Source organism: Choloepus didactylus, chromosome 7 (assembly GCF_015220235.1).
Source record: "Choloepus didactylus isolate mChoDid1 chromosome 7, mChoDid1.pri, whole genome shotgun sequence".
NCBI classification, from domain to species: Eukaryota; Metazoa; Chordata; class Mammalia; order Pilosa; family Megalonychidae; genus Choloepus; species Choloepus didactylus.
This window is the reverse complement of record NC_051313.1, coordinates 71,039,946-71,053,597: the sequence shown is the minus strand read 5'-3', so window position 1 is coordinate 71,053,597 and position 13,652 is coordinate 71,039,946. Positions and strand designations below refer to the sequence as shown.

Genomic DNA, 13,652 nt, shown 5'->3' with positions numbered 1-13,652 from the left:
GTAAACTATAGCAAGGTGATAATTGGGTGCATCAAAGGCAGATTTCCTGAGATTTATCTAAACATCAAGAATATTGAAAACCCTAATGAAAACTGTGTTCCAACTCAAACTTCTGCCTGAAACACCTTATATAATTGCATAAGCAGCACACTCTAGTGAAGCAGTAGAGCCAGTTGTTTGGAGAAAACATTTAGTGTGATTTTATGGTGTTAGAAAAGTTTTTATCAAATTGGTATTCAGAAAAAACATGTTTCTGAAGATGAAGTTGCTTAACTGGGGACAGGCGGGAAGCTAACATCTAAAACTAGTTCTTAGCAATGATTTCTAGTGGAGAAAATTGTTTTCAATATTTTTTAGTAACTCTCAAATGAAGAGTCTCTTACATACTTTGAAAAGTAAATCCTAAACAATATTACCTATTGTGTTTCAGATTCAGTTTTTATCTCATGAATACAGGTATGTGAGGTAGGTATTAATTATAGAATTAATCATGGAATAGATTTATACATTTTTGAAGAAAATAGATCTGATTTTTCAGGTGCTCTCGGGAGGAGTTTTAGTAACTAAGTTCACCACTCCTATCCTGCTTGCCCAGAACCTAATTTAAGGTTCTTACTGTGCCAGTCAAAGAGTTCCTCAAGCAATTCATTTACTACAGCAATTTGAATTTTTGGTGCTGCTTGGCTTGTGCCTTCTCCCTGCATCAGTTCAGACCAACCATACTTCCATAAGATAGCAATGTTCAGAGTAATGAGAACAGATTTACCTGAGACGATTTGTCCACTGCTTTGCCACAGTTTATTGGAAGTGGGACAGAGGTGGGTTCTGTTCATCTCATTCCCAGTCATTGTGGGTTGTTCTTTTAGACATTTATGCTACTATGGGCAAATAAACATAACAAGGTATATCGCATGTCTTTTCTGTAAATGTGATGATTTTATTGGTTTCATGAATCAAGCTCTGCCCTTAGTAACCTCTGTAATGACTGAGAAAGTTAACAAAATATGGTTATAGAAGTTAGCTGAAACTTAAGAATTACATTTCTTTTTTGATAGCACACAAAATTTTATGAAATAAATCTAATTTAATATTAAAACTTCAAGGAGAAAACAGAATTATATTTATAGAGAACTGCTTTACAATCAACTTTATAGAAGTTATTTCTTTCTCTAGGGGGTTGAGTAGTGTCCCCCAAAATTCATGTCTACCTGGAACTTTGGAATGTGATCTTATTTTGAAATAGGGCCTTTGCAAATGTAATGAAAGGATCTCAAGGTGAGATCATCTTGGGTTTAGGATGGGCCCTAAATCCAATGACAAGTGTTCTCATAAGAAGAGAAGACACAGAGAGACAATCAGACAAACAGAGAAGGTCATGTGAAGATGTAGAGATTGGAGAGATGTATGTACAGATAAAGGATGATAGGAGCTACCAGAAGCTAGAAAAAGCAAGGAAGTATTCTCTCCCAGAGACTTTGGAAGGGTGTGGCCCTGCTGACACCTTGATTTTGGCTTTCTGGCCTTAGGAACAGTAACAGGATAAACTTCTCTTGTTTTAAGCCGTTCAGTTTGTGGTCTTTTGATACAGCAGTCCTTAAAAACTAATACAACTCCTTTGAAGTGAAATGTACTCAGAATAGAAGCCCAGCTCTCTCTGTGCTTAGCGCAGCTATGGGTCATTGCCCCAAAAAGCATCTGAAGCATGGAGCAGATCCAAAGCATAGGATGCTGGACAAACTGACCAGTGTTTGTTCCTTGTCCATTCACTGGTGTCCATAAGCTGAGAGAATGTCTCCCCCTCATCTTTGCTTAAGGAACAGACTTAAGTAGGTTCTGACAGGAGATGAAGTAAAGAAGATCTGTATGCAGTGGTTCATGAAGATTGATCGCAAGGTCTGAACTGATAAAACGAATCCTGCTGGTTTTTTGAATGTCATCAGCATTGACAAGCCTGGAGAGAATTTCTGTCTGATCTACAACACCAAGGATCACTCTGCTGTTCATCATATCATGCCTGAGGAGGCCAAGTACAAGTTGTGCAAAGGGAGGACGATCTTTGTAGGCACAAAAGGGACCCCTCATCTGCTGACCCAGGATGCCCACACCATCTGCTACCCTGGCCCGCTCATCAAGGTGAATGACACCATTCCAATTGATTTGGAAATGGGCAAGATGGCAGATTTCATAAAGTTAGATACTGGTAACCCGTGTTCGGTGACTGGAGGTGATAGCCTGGGAAGGATAGGTGCGATCACCAACAGAGAGAGAGACATCCTGGCTTCATGTGAAAGATGCCAATGGCAACAGCTTTGCCACCTTGCTTTCCAACATTTTTGTTATTGGCAAAGGCAACAAACCATGGATTTCTCTTTCCAAGGAAAAGGTATCCACCTAACAAATGCTGAAGAGGGAGACAAGAGACTGGCAGCCAAATAGAGCAGTTAGGTGACAAGGTTGCAGAGCTCTTTAAAGATAACAAAGCATGATTGAGACACAGACAAAAAAAGAATAGAAGCACAAATTTTTGCCAGGTATTAGAAATTGTTCCCTTAAAATCCTATGAAATTTTAAAAAATAAATTGAATTAAATTTATATTAGAAGCTAAGTACATATATTTAACTTTTTTATTATATAATTAGCATGTGTGCATTACAGAAAACTAGAAAGCATAAGTAAGCAGTAAATGTATTTATCCTAACCCTTGATCTGCTCATTTATTAAACCAGGATAATAATATGTATACCACCAGATTCACATGGGGATTAAATGAGGTAGATGGATAGAATGTAGATCGATAATAGATAAATAGACAGTATTGGGGATTGAATCATGTGATCCACAAAGACATGTTCAAGGCCTAACCCAATGGTCCTGTGGGTATGAACTTAGTGTCAATGGGATTTTCAAGTCCTAACCCCAGGTTGGTCCTGGGCTGTGGACGCATTTCTAAAAAGGGACTTAAAAGATCGTATTAGGATGAGTCCTTACAAGCAGAGAAAATTTGGACATGGAAATAGTAGCCACTAGAGGAGATGGAAAGACAGGTCACAGTGTGATAGATTGCCAGTAAGCTACCACTAGAATTCTACAGACTTCAGAGAAAGCCTAACCCTTGATTTTGGATTTCTACCCTCTGAAACTGTGAGACAATAAATTCCTGTTATTTAAAACAACTAGTTTGTTGCATTTTATCATAAAAGCCCACACAAACTAAAGTAATAGACAGACAGTCCACCAAAGTCCACCATCTAGCCACAACCTCTGCTAAGCTACTGAGAATCAGAAACAGAGTCAGTCAATAACAATTCCTTGAATTTTACCAATATGCTGTACTTTTCCTTCTGCTACAACATGGTATATCTAAGTTTTTTTTTTAAAAAAAAAGGAAGAACAATCAGGCACCAACTAAGCTCATGGTTAAATAAAGATTATAAAATTAATCTCACATTCCAGTCAATCAAAAAGGCATTTCTGAAATAATTCTTCTCTGTATACGTTTCCAAAGTAAAAGTTATTTGAGATCTTAAATTTAGTTTAGACTTAAGGATGAACATTAAGTTTAGACTTAAGGATGAACATTACTGATTAATAATTTCTTATATCATACCTCCTCAATTTAAGAAGGGACTCCAAAGGCCAACTGTTATAGATCTTCTTCCCCTTTATATTGCTACCTCATATACCTGTTCTGTCTACCTGCTTCTGTTAGTGTGCTTACCAAAAATTACAGGCAGCAAGTACTGGCCCTCAAAATGAACATGCTTCTTTCCAGGAGGATGGGAATGACTTTTAATATTAGTTCGTACTGCACAGTCCTCTGTTCTATCTCCCAGGAGTAGGGCAGAGCACTGTCACTTACACAGTAGAAAGGAAAAGGAAGATTGAAGACCTAAGTTTCAAACCTTAATAACTATGGGAGACTAGGTAATTACATTTATAAACAATGATTTCTTTTTTAATAAAATAAGGAAAATACAATATATACCCCTTGCTAATTATGGTGATTAAATGAAAGCATATGTGTAAAATGTTACGATTCTAGATGCATATTACTTTTCATTAATCCCAAAGAATCAATGTGGAGGCTAAAGTACAGTAAATTGCTCAAAATTTTTTTCTTTTTAGTAATCAACTTTATTGTGGTTTAATTTACATATAACAAAAAGCACTCATTTTAAGAACATGCACATACATGTATATGTGTGCTTAATTTTAGAGAAATTAATCTCCTCTAATTTTTATTTAACCATACATACACACATACAAGGTGAGTCTCTTGTAAACAGAATCTTTATTTCTTTATGCAACTTCAATCCACTCTTTAGTGTTCCTTCCCTTCCACCTGAAGAACTCCCTTCAAGATTGCTTGTAGAACAGGTCTAGTGGTGATGAACTCCCTCAGCTTGCATATATCTGGGAATGTCTTATCTTCCTTCATTTTTGAAAGACAATTGCCCCATATAAAATTATTGGTTGGCAGTTGTTTTGTTTTGTTTTGTTTCCATCACTTTAAATAATTTGTCCCATTGTCTTCTTGCCTCTATGGTTTCTGATGAGAAAATGACACTTAAACTTATTGGGGATTCTTTGCATATAACATGTTGCCCTTCTCTTGCAGCTTTCATAACTCTCTGCTTGCCCTTGGCATTCAACTGTTTGACTATTTGTTTGGGTGTGGTTCTTTTCTAATTTATTCTGTTTGGGGTATTTTGGGAATCTTGAATGCATATATTCATATTTTTCATTAAATTGGGGAAGTTCTTGCCATTATTTCTTTGACTATTCCTTCTGCCCCTTTCTTTATTCTTTTTCTGGGACTTCTGTAATACATATATTGGTATGCTTGGTAATGTCCAACAGGTCTCTTAGGCTCTGTTCACTTTTTTTTTTTCCATTCTTTTTACTTTCTGTTCCTCAGCCTGAATAATTTCAATTTTCTTTTCTTCAAGGTCACTGATTCTTACTTCTGTCAGCTCTTTTCTGATGTTGAAATGATCCATGGAAATTTTTATTACAAGTTATTGTGACCTTCAATTCCAGTATTTCTGTTGAATTCTTTTTTAAAATTTAAATCCCTTTATTGAGATTATCATATTGTTCATTCATCACCTCCCTAATATCCTTTAGTTCTTTCTTCATGTTTTTCTTTAGTTCCTTGAGTATATTGCAGATCATTTTATTAAAGTCTTTGTTCTATATGTCCAACGTCTTGTATTCTTCATTCATGGTTTCTGAAGTTTTATCTTGTTCTTTCAGATGGGCCACCATTTCTTGTTTCTTTGTCTTCTAATCTTTTGAGCACACTGTACAATTTAATATTTTAATGGGTTAACTCTGGGATTTAATCCCTGTGCTGTTCACTCCTTAAGATTGTAGTCACTAGGGATATGACAGAAAGTTCCTTTAACACCAGGAGTTAACAAAATCAAACAAACCAAAGCAAAACACACCTTTCATGGCTCTGTACTGGCTCATGCTCTCCTTCCAAGTTTAGCCATCTTATCAAGAAGATCAGCCTAAAGCAAAGGTACAGGGTCTTCTTAGTCCTCTGAGCCTGTGTCTTGTCCTGGGCTTGCACTTGTGACCTAATACATCTGCCATTCATAGGAATCAGCTTCCTATGAAATAGACTTTACCACCTCCCAGGTGTTCTTTGCCTTTCTCTCCCTTCTGAGTGCTGTATTGTAGGTAATCCTTTGCCCAGGCTGTTTTGGCTTAGTTGTTTCTTTCAGTGTTTTAGATGTTAGCAAGCTGCTTCAGCCTGCAGAGTTAAGTTCTGGGAAGGGAACCAGAGACCAGTGTCCTTGATTCAATCCTTCTGGTTGTTGTGTGTGCCTGATAGATTGGCAACAACATACATACATGCTGGTATGAGAATAGGTGTTATTCATCTCCCTCAGGCACATGACCAGGCATCCATGAAAGGAGCACAGGCTGGATCCACATCATGCCATGAATGGGGTGAGAGGGGCCAACAAAAACACCATGAACTTCTCATACAGTTTTTAAATTCAGTTTTTTTATTCAGCACTTACCCAGTGTGCCCGTTTGAATATATTGTGTCCCCCAAATGCCATTATCTTTGATGTAATCTTGTGTGGGCAGACGTTATCAGTGTTGATTAGATTGTAATTCTTTGAGTGTTTCTTTGGAATGTGCCCCACCCAGCTGTGGGTGATGACTCTGATTGGATAATTTCCATGGAGGTGTTGCTCTGCCCATTTGGGATGGGTCTAAGTTGATCAGTGGAGCCATATAAATGAGCTGACATAACAGAAGGAACTCAGTGCAGCTGTGAGTGATGTTTTGAAGAGGAGCTACAGCCAAGAGGGACACTTTTAAGAAAGCACAGCAGCTGCAGATGAGAGACAGTTTGAAAATGGCCATTGAAAGCAGACTCTTGCTCTGAAGAAGCTGAGAGTGGACAAATATCCGAAGCGCAACTAAGAGTGACATTTTTGAGGAACTGCAGCCTAGAGAGGAATGTCCTGGGAGAAAGCCATTTTGAAACCAGAACTTTGGAGCAGATGCCAGCCACATGCCTTCCCAGCTAACAGAGGTTTCCCAGACACCATTGGCCATCCTCCAGTGAAGGTACCCGATTGCTGATGTGTTACCTTGGTCACTTTATGACCTTTAGACTGTAACTGTGTAACCAAATAAACTCCCTTTTATAAAAGCCAGTCCATTTCTGGTGTTTTGCATTCTGCAGCATTAACAAACTAGAACACCCAGTTACTGTGCCCTATAACTGTTTTCCAGAGTTTTGAGGAAGATGGAAACCTGGCTAGTCTTGCACCACCATCTTGGTAATCCAGAAGTCTGAGTATGTACTCTTGTGCTATTCTTCCTCGGCACAGCCTAATGTCTTTGAGATTCATGCATGGTGTTGTGTGTGTAAGTAGTGTGTTCCTTTTTATTGATAAGTAGGATTCCATTGTAAGCTATACCACAATTTACCAATCCTTTCCTCAATTTGATGGCAATATGTGTTGTTTTCATTAGGGTCAAATATGAATAAAGCAACTATAAACTTTTATGTAAAGTTGTTGAGTAGACATAAAATTTCTATTAATTTCTATCCCCTGAGATAAATATTTAGAAGTGGAATTGCTGAGTTGTATTCTAGGTGTATGTTTAATTTTAGAGAAAATTGCCTATTTTCCAAAATGGTTGCTCCATTTTACATTCCCACAAGCAATGGGATGAAAGTTCCACTTGTTGCACACCCCCATCAAACACTTGGCATTGTCAGTCTTTTTAATTTTAGTCATTCTAGTAGGTATATAATGGTATCTCATTATGATTTTAGTTTGCATTTCCTTATTGACTTTTCCTGTATTTATTGCCCATTTATATATCTTCTTTTTTGAAGTCTCTGTTTAAATTGTTTGCCACTTGTTGGCAATTGGGCTATATGTTTATTACTAAGTTGTAACAGTACTTTCTATATCCTGGATACAATACTATGTCATATATATAGTGAATATTTCATCTACTCTGTGATTTGCCTTTTTAATTTTTTAATGATATTGTTTTAAGAGCAGAAGTTTTAACTTTGGTGGAATCCAATTTAGCAAATTTTATTTTATGGTCATTCTTTCTATGTCTTATGTAGGAAATCTATACCTGCCCCAATTTCACAAAGATTTCCTCTTATTATTTCTTCTAAAAGTTTTTTACTTTTAGCTCTTAACCTTAAGTTTATAACCCCATTTTGAGTTAATTTATGTGTATGATAGTTACATATCATATTCACACCAGGTTCATGTTTTTTCTCATGTGGATACTCAATTCTTCCAGAAACATTTGTTGAAAAGACATTCAACTACTTGATGTTTTGTCATAAACCAATTAATCCTGTGTATGTAGGTCTATTTCTAGACTCTCTATTCTGTTCCATTGATATATATGTCTTTTTGCTAATATATATAATAGTGTAGCATTTCAATAGGACTTGAGATCATGTAGTTTAAGTCTTCAAATTTTGTTCTACTTGTTTTTGCTATTCTATGTTATTTGAATTTTCATATAAATATTAGAATAAGCTTGTCAATTTCTTATAATGGGAAAAAAAGCCTACTAGGATTTTTATTTGGATGGTATTGAATTTGTAATTTCATTTTTGGAGAAATGATATCTTAACATACATGAGTCTTCCAATCCATGAAAAACATATTATTTCATTTATTTGGGTCTTTAATTACTCTCAGCAACATTTTGTAGTTTCCAGTGTACAGGTGTTACACATATTATGTTAAATTTATCCCTAAGTATTACATTTTTGTTGCTATGGTAAATAGTATTGCTTTGTTTTTAATTTTTAGAAATACTATTGATTTTTTTAAATATTGACAGTATTCTGTAACCTTGGTAAACATACTTATGTGTCCTAGTACCATTTTTTATAGATTTCTTATGAGTTTCCACATTTACTATCATGTCATAAGTGAATAAAAGTAGCTTTAGTTCTTTCTTCTAATCCACATGTCTAATTCATCTTCTTGTCTTATTGCACTGGCTAGGATCTCCAGTAGAATTTTGAAGAGAAGTGGTGAGAGTGGATATATTTGGCTTGTATCAGACAGTATCAGAGCCAGACCTGGATATTATACAATGTTGTAATTATCACATAGGAAATTTAAAATAATTATGATTAATATACTGAGAGAATACAGTTGAAATTTTTTACTAGTCTAATAATCTCTCTCTTTTAATCAGAATGGCTCAACCATTTACATTCAATGTCATTATTGTTATGGTTAAGTTTAAAGCCTCCATCTTGCTATTTGTTTATATGTTTTTCTCATCTATTTTTTGTTCTTTTTCCTCTTTTCTTTCCTGTTTTTGGATTGAGTATATTAATCATTCCATTTTATCTCCACTAATACCTTTCAAGTTATAAATCTGGTTTTTTTAGTTGCTCTATGGTTAAAAATGTGTACCTATAACGTGTAAGTGTATTTTCAAATAATCTCATATTACTTCACATATATTGTAAGAACCCTATACAGAAAGTAAACTTTCACTTTCTTACCTTTTGTCCTTTATACCATTGTTACCTTACATCTTCTTCATGTATTATGAATTCCACAATACATTGTTATGAATTTTTATTAGTCAATTATATTCTAAGAAATGTTTTTAATTATAGAAAAATCATTCCCTTTCATATTTACTCACATATTTAACATGTCTGGCACTCTCCATTCCTTTACATAAGAAGCAAGTTTGTAATTTTCATTCCATCTAAAGAACTTCCTATAACATTTCTTGTAGTACTTATGGGTGCTGGCAATAAAATCTACCAGATTTTGTGTGTCTAAGAAAATTTTTCATCTCCATTTTTAAAAGATATTTTCATTAGATTTTTTTCTTTCAGAATGCTAGAGCTGTTGTTCTAATATAGTCTGAAAAAAAAGCCTGAGATCAATCATTAAAGTTTTTTTTCCCTGGGTCTTTTTTGGTTTGTTGTCCTTTAAATCCTTTTGTCACTAATTTTCAGCAAGTTTATTTTGATATGTGATGGTGTAGTTTCCTTTGTGTTAAACCTGCTTGAGGTTTTTCATATTTTAACTGTAACTCCCTCCCCATTTCTGGGACTCTTAAATACAGTTGGTTAGCTTTTTTTGGTCCATTTTTTCTCTTTGTATATGTCTTTCTGGATAGTTTCTATTTCTTTGGGTTCAACATTTCTGTCTTTTCTTCCATAGTGCTTAAGGTATTGTTAATCTCATTCAGTGAATTTTTCATTTCAGGTACCGAATTTTTTATATTTAAAAGTACCACTTGTTTCTTTTTTTATTTTTTCATTTCTCTCCCATATGTTCAGATTTTACATTAAGTTCTTAAATATAATTATAGCACTCATTTTAAAATACTTGTAAAAAAATATTTGTCAGATAATTCCATCATTTCTGTAATTTTTCTTTCTGTTTATATTGACTGATATTTCTCCTGGTTATGGTTATTCTTATTCTTGTTATGCTTATTGGTATTTTTTTCTTGTTTTTTTTCTTTTATTTAAAATTTATTTTATTGAGTAATAGTCACATACCCCACAATCATCCAATTGTATACAATTGTTCACAGTACCGTCATATAGTTGTACATTCATCACCACAGTCAATTTTTGAAAATTTTCCTTACTCCAAAAATAAATAAATAAATAAAAATAAAAATAAAAACACAAGTAAAGAAGAACACCCAAAGCATCCCATCCCCCATCACCCCTATTATTCCTTTAATTTTTGTCTCCATTTTTCTACTCATCTGTCCATACACTGGATAGACAGTGTGAACCACAAGGTTTTCCCAATCACACAGTCACACCATGGAAGCTACATAGTTATACAATAACCTTCAAGAATTAAGGCTAATGGGTTGCAGTTCAACAGTTTCACGTATTTCCTTCTAGCTATTCCAGTACACTAAAAACTAAAAAGAGATCTCTATATAGTGCATAGGAGTACCCTCCAGAGTGACCTCTTGACTCCATTTGAAGCTTTATTTTGTTTCATTTCTCTGCCCCCTTTTGATCAAGAAGATTTTCTCAATCCCATGATGCCAGGTCCAGGCTCATCCCCAGGAGTCATATCCCACATTGCCAGGGAGACTTACACCCCTGAGAGTCATGTCCCACATAGAGGGGAGGGCAGTGAGTTTTCCAGCCAAGTGGGCTTAGAGAGAGAGGCCACATCTAAGCAACAAAGAGATTCTCTGCGGAGACTCTTAGGTGCAATTTTAAGTAGGCTTAGCCTCTCCTTTGTAGTATCATTACCTATTGGTTTTTGATTCAGTGTTGAACATTTTGTTGTCACATCAATGAGTATTTGGATTTTGTTGTCTTTCTACAAAAGAATAGTGGGTTTTTGTATAGCAAGCAGTTAAGTCAATTTGGAATTACTTGATTCTTTAAGACTTGTGTTTCTTCTTTGTCAGAGTAGATCAAAAGTAGTCTTTATTCTGGGAGTAGTGTAGCCTTACTGCTAAGCATGACATTATCAGTTCTCTGTGATTTCTCTGAATGATCAACAAGATCTCTCCACTCCAGCTGTTCAGAGCTCAAACATCTCCCTGCTTTGTCTTATCTTAGAGCTCCCTGGTTGTTCTTTGCTTGGCCTTGGGGATTTTCATCATATACATGAACATCTAGGGTTTCAGCAAAGGCTCAAGTGAACTCCTGTGCAGATTTCTAGAGTTATGTTTTTGCTTAGCTCCCTCCTTTTCAGAACTCTGCCTTGCAACTCTTGGTACTGTAGCCTCTGAAAGCAATCTCCTCAACTTAGCAAATCCAATATGCTCTTCTTCTAGCCCTCCCATACCACATTCCATAAGGTGCCTACGGACATAAAGCCAGGATTATTCTACAGTTTATTTCATTTGTTTCCTTTCTTTCAGAAGGAACCATGGTCCTACATTGCCTGTGGTATTATTTCATAAACAGTTGTTTCATAAATTTTTAAGTTTGCTCTCTTTTACTCCATCATGACCAGAAGCAAAAGTCTAACTATTTTTGTTGCTTTTTTCACTGACTGGCATAAGTGAATAATAATAATAATAATAATAGTTATTATTATTTTATACTTTGAATGTATTGGGTACTATGATAAGATATTTTTAAAGGATCTCACTTGCTTATCATAAAAACTACAAAGGAGACATTTTCAACATCATTTTGTAGATGAATAAAATGGACTTGACTAAATGAAATACCTAGACCAAGATCACACAACTAGGAGGGAATTCTTCCTCAATACTATACCCTTGACTCCTCTCCGGTCTACCCTACAGACTCAGCCTAAGGACTTCAACATCACCCTTACTCGAATTTTCAGTCTCTGGACTGTTCTATAGATTTGGGACTTGCCAGCCTCCACAATCGTGACTGCAGCATGGCCATGCCCCAGGCTTTCTCACTGGAGCCTCTCCAAGAGCCAGCAGGTGCCCTGATAGAGCCCCAGCCCTGCCTTCAAAGACTGGATGAGGGCTTCCTGGAGGAGGATCTCTGGCTCAACGCTAAGCTGAACCAACTGCAGTTCCCAGAGCCTGTGGCCATCATCTATAATCCTATGGAGTATGCATGGGAGCCACATCACAGCTATGTGATCTGCTACTGCCAGGGCCTGAAGGAAGTGCGTTTCCTGAGCATGAACCCAGGACCCTTTGGCATGCTGGGGTGCCCTTTGGAGAGGTGAGTATGGTCCAGGACTGGTTGGGCATCAGGGGGCCTGTGTTGGCCCCTCCCCAGGGGCACTATAAGCTGCCAGTGCTGGAACTGGAGTGCCCCCAATCAGAAATGAGTGGTGCCTGATTCTGGGGCTTTTCCAGAGCCTCTGTGGGCAGCCCGAGGTCTTCTTCCATCACTGCTTTGTCCACAACCTGTGTCTTCTCTTCTTCCTGGCTCCAAGTGGCCATAACCTCACCCCTGCTGAACTGCCTGCTGCCCAAGCAGCAAGAACAGCTTCTTGGAATCTGGACATGGTCCTCTGTGAGCAGGTGCAGCTGCTGGGGGTGCAGCTGGTGGTGGGAGTGCGGCAACTGCTGGAGCAGCGGGCACAGTGGGCTCTGGCAGGTCTGATGCCAGAGGATTGGGTGGAGGGGCTCCTGCACCCTCACCCAGGAGCCCACAGACCAACAGGGGCTGGGAGGCAGTGGCTAAGGAGAGGCTGAAGGAGTTGGGGCTGCTGCCACTACTGACAGAATGAATGTTCCCAGGGCCTGGGCAGCAGACACATTCAAAGCCCTTGGTCATTATCAGGCAAGCAGATGACTACTCACCTTCTGAACTGGAGCAACAAGTTCCTCCTGGGCTCCCTGGTTGCTGGGAAACAATTCAACATCTGTCAAATTATCTTCTGACCTGCTGTGGCAATTTTGAAAAACACTACCACATCACCTCCTGACTCCTGCTTTCTTCACCTTCTTTTGATCTTTGTCCCTTTGGTCTTGTTGTGGTCCCTCCCTGCACAGAGAATCAGCAGGTGGGATTTGCTGGCCCCTGCAAACTGTTCTACCTCACTCTTCCCTTGGGAGCCTCTAGTCAGCTGAGAGTGACCTAGACAGTGACATCTAAGGTCATATTTGCTGTTCTAGAGGAAAGATCTTGCCAAGATCCCCACCAGTCCTCATAGAACAGCTTCCTTCAGCTGACCCCTTTCCTCACAGGGATCAGGTCAATGCATTGGGCATGAATTAAGAGTGAACTTATGGAATATGAGGCTGGATCAGAGAGAGAATTCAAAAGGCATGGGCCTTAGAAACAGAAGACCTGGATTTTCATCTCAGCTCTGAGACTTGTGGACTTTAGACACTGGACAAGTTGATTAGCCTCTCTGAGCCTCTGGAATCTCATCTTTAGGATGGGGATACCTACCTCATGGGGTTGCTGTGAGGATTAATTGAGATAACCCTTGAAAGTGCCTTGCATAGTGCCTGGTACTCATTACATTCTCTTCTTTTCTTGCTTCTGAGTTGGGGGTCACTGTACTGCATTTCAAGGGAAGCCCCTCCATTCCTAACAACCTTTCTTTGGGGTACTCTGGGCCTTTACCTATGGCCTGGGTTGGAGGCAGATTTCTGCCCTGCCATAGAGCATTAAAAACTCCTAAACCTTAAAAAAAAAAAAAAAAAGAAAGAAAAAAGAAAAAGA

The 13,652-nt window shown here is 37.5% G+C and overlaps 2 pseudogenes; both read left to right on the top strand.

Annotated features, from left to right (window-relative positions):
* Positions 1 to 1,671: 1,671 nt before the first annotated feature.
* Positions 1,672 to 2,445, top strand: LOC119540067 (annotated as a pseudogene).
* Positions 2,446 to 11,895: 9,450 nt separating this feature from the next.
* Positions 11,896 to 12,708, top strand: LOC119540878 (annotated as a pseudogene).
* Positions 12,709 to 13,652: the final 944 nt, after the last annotated feature.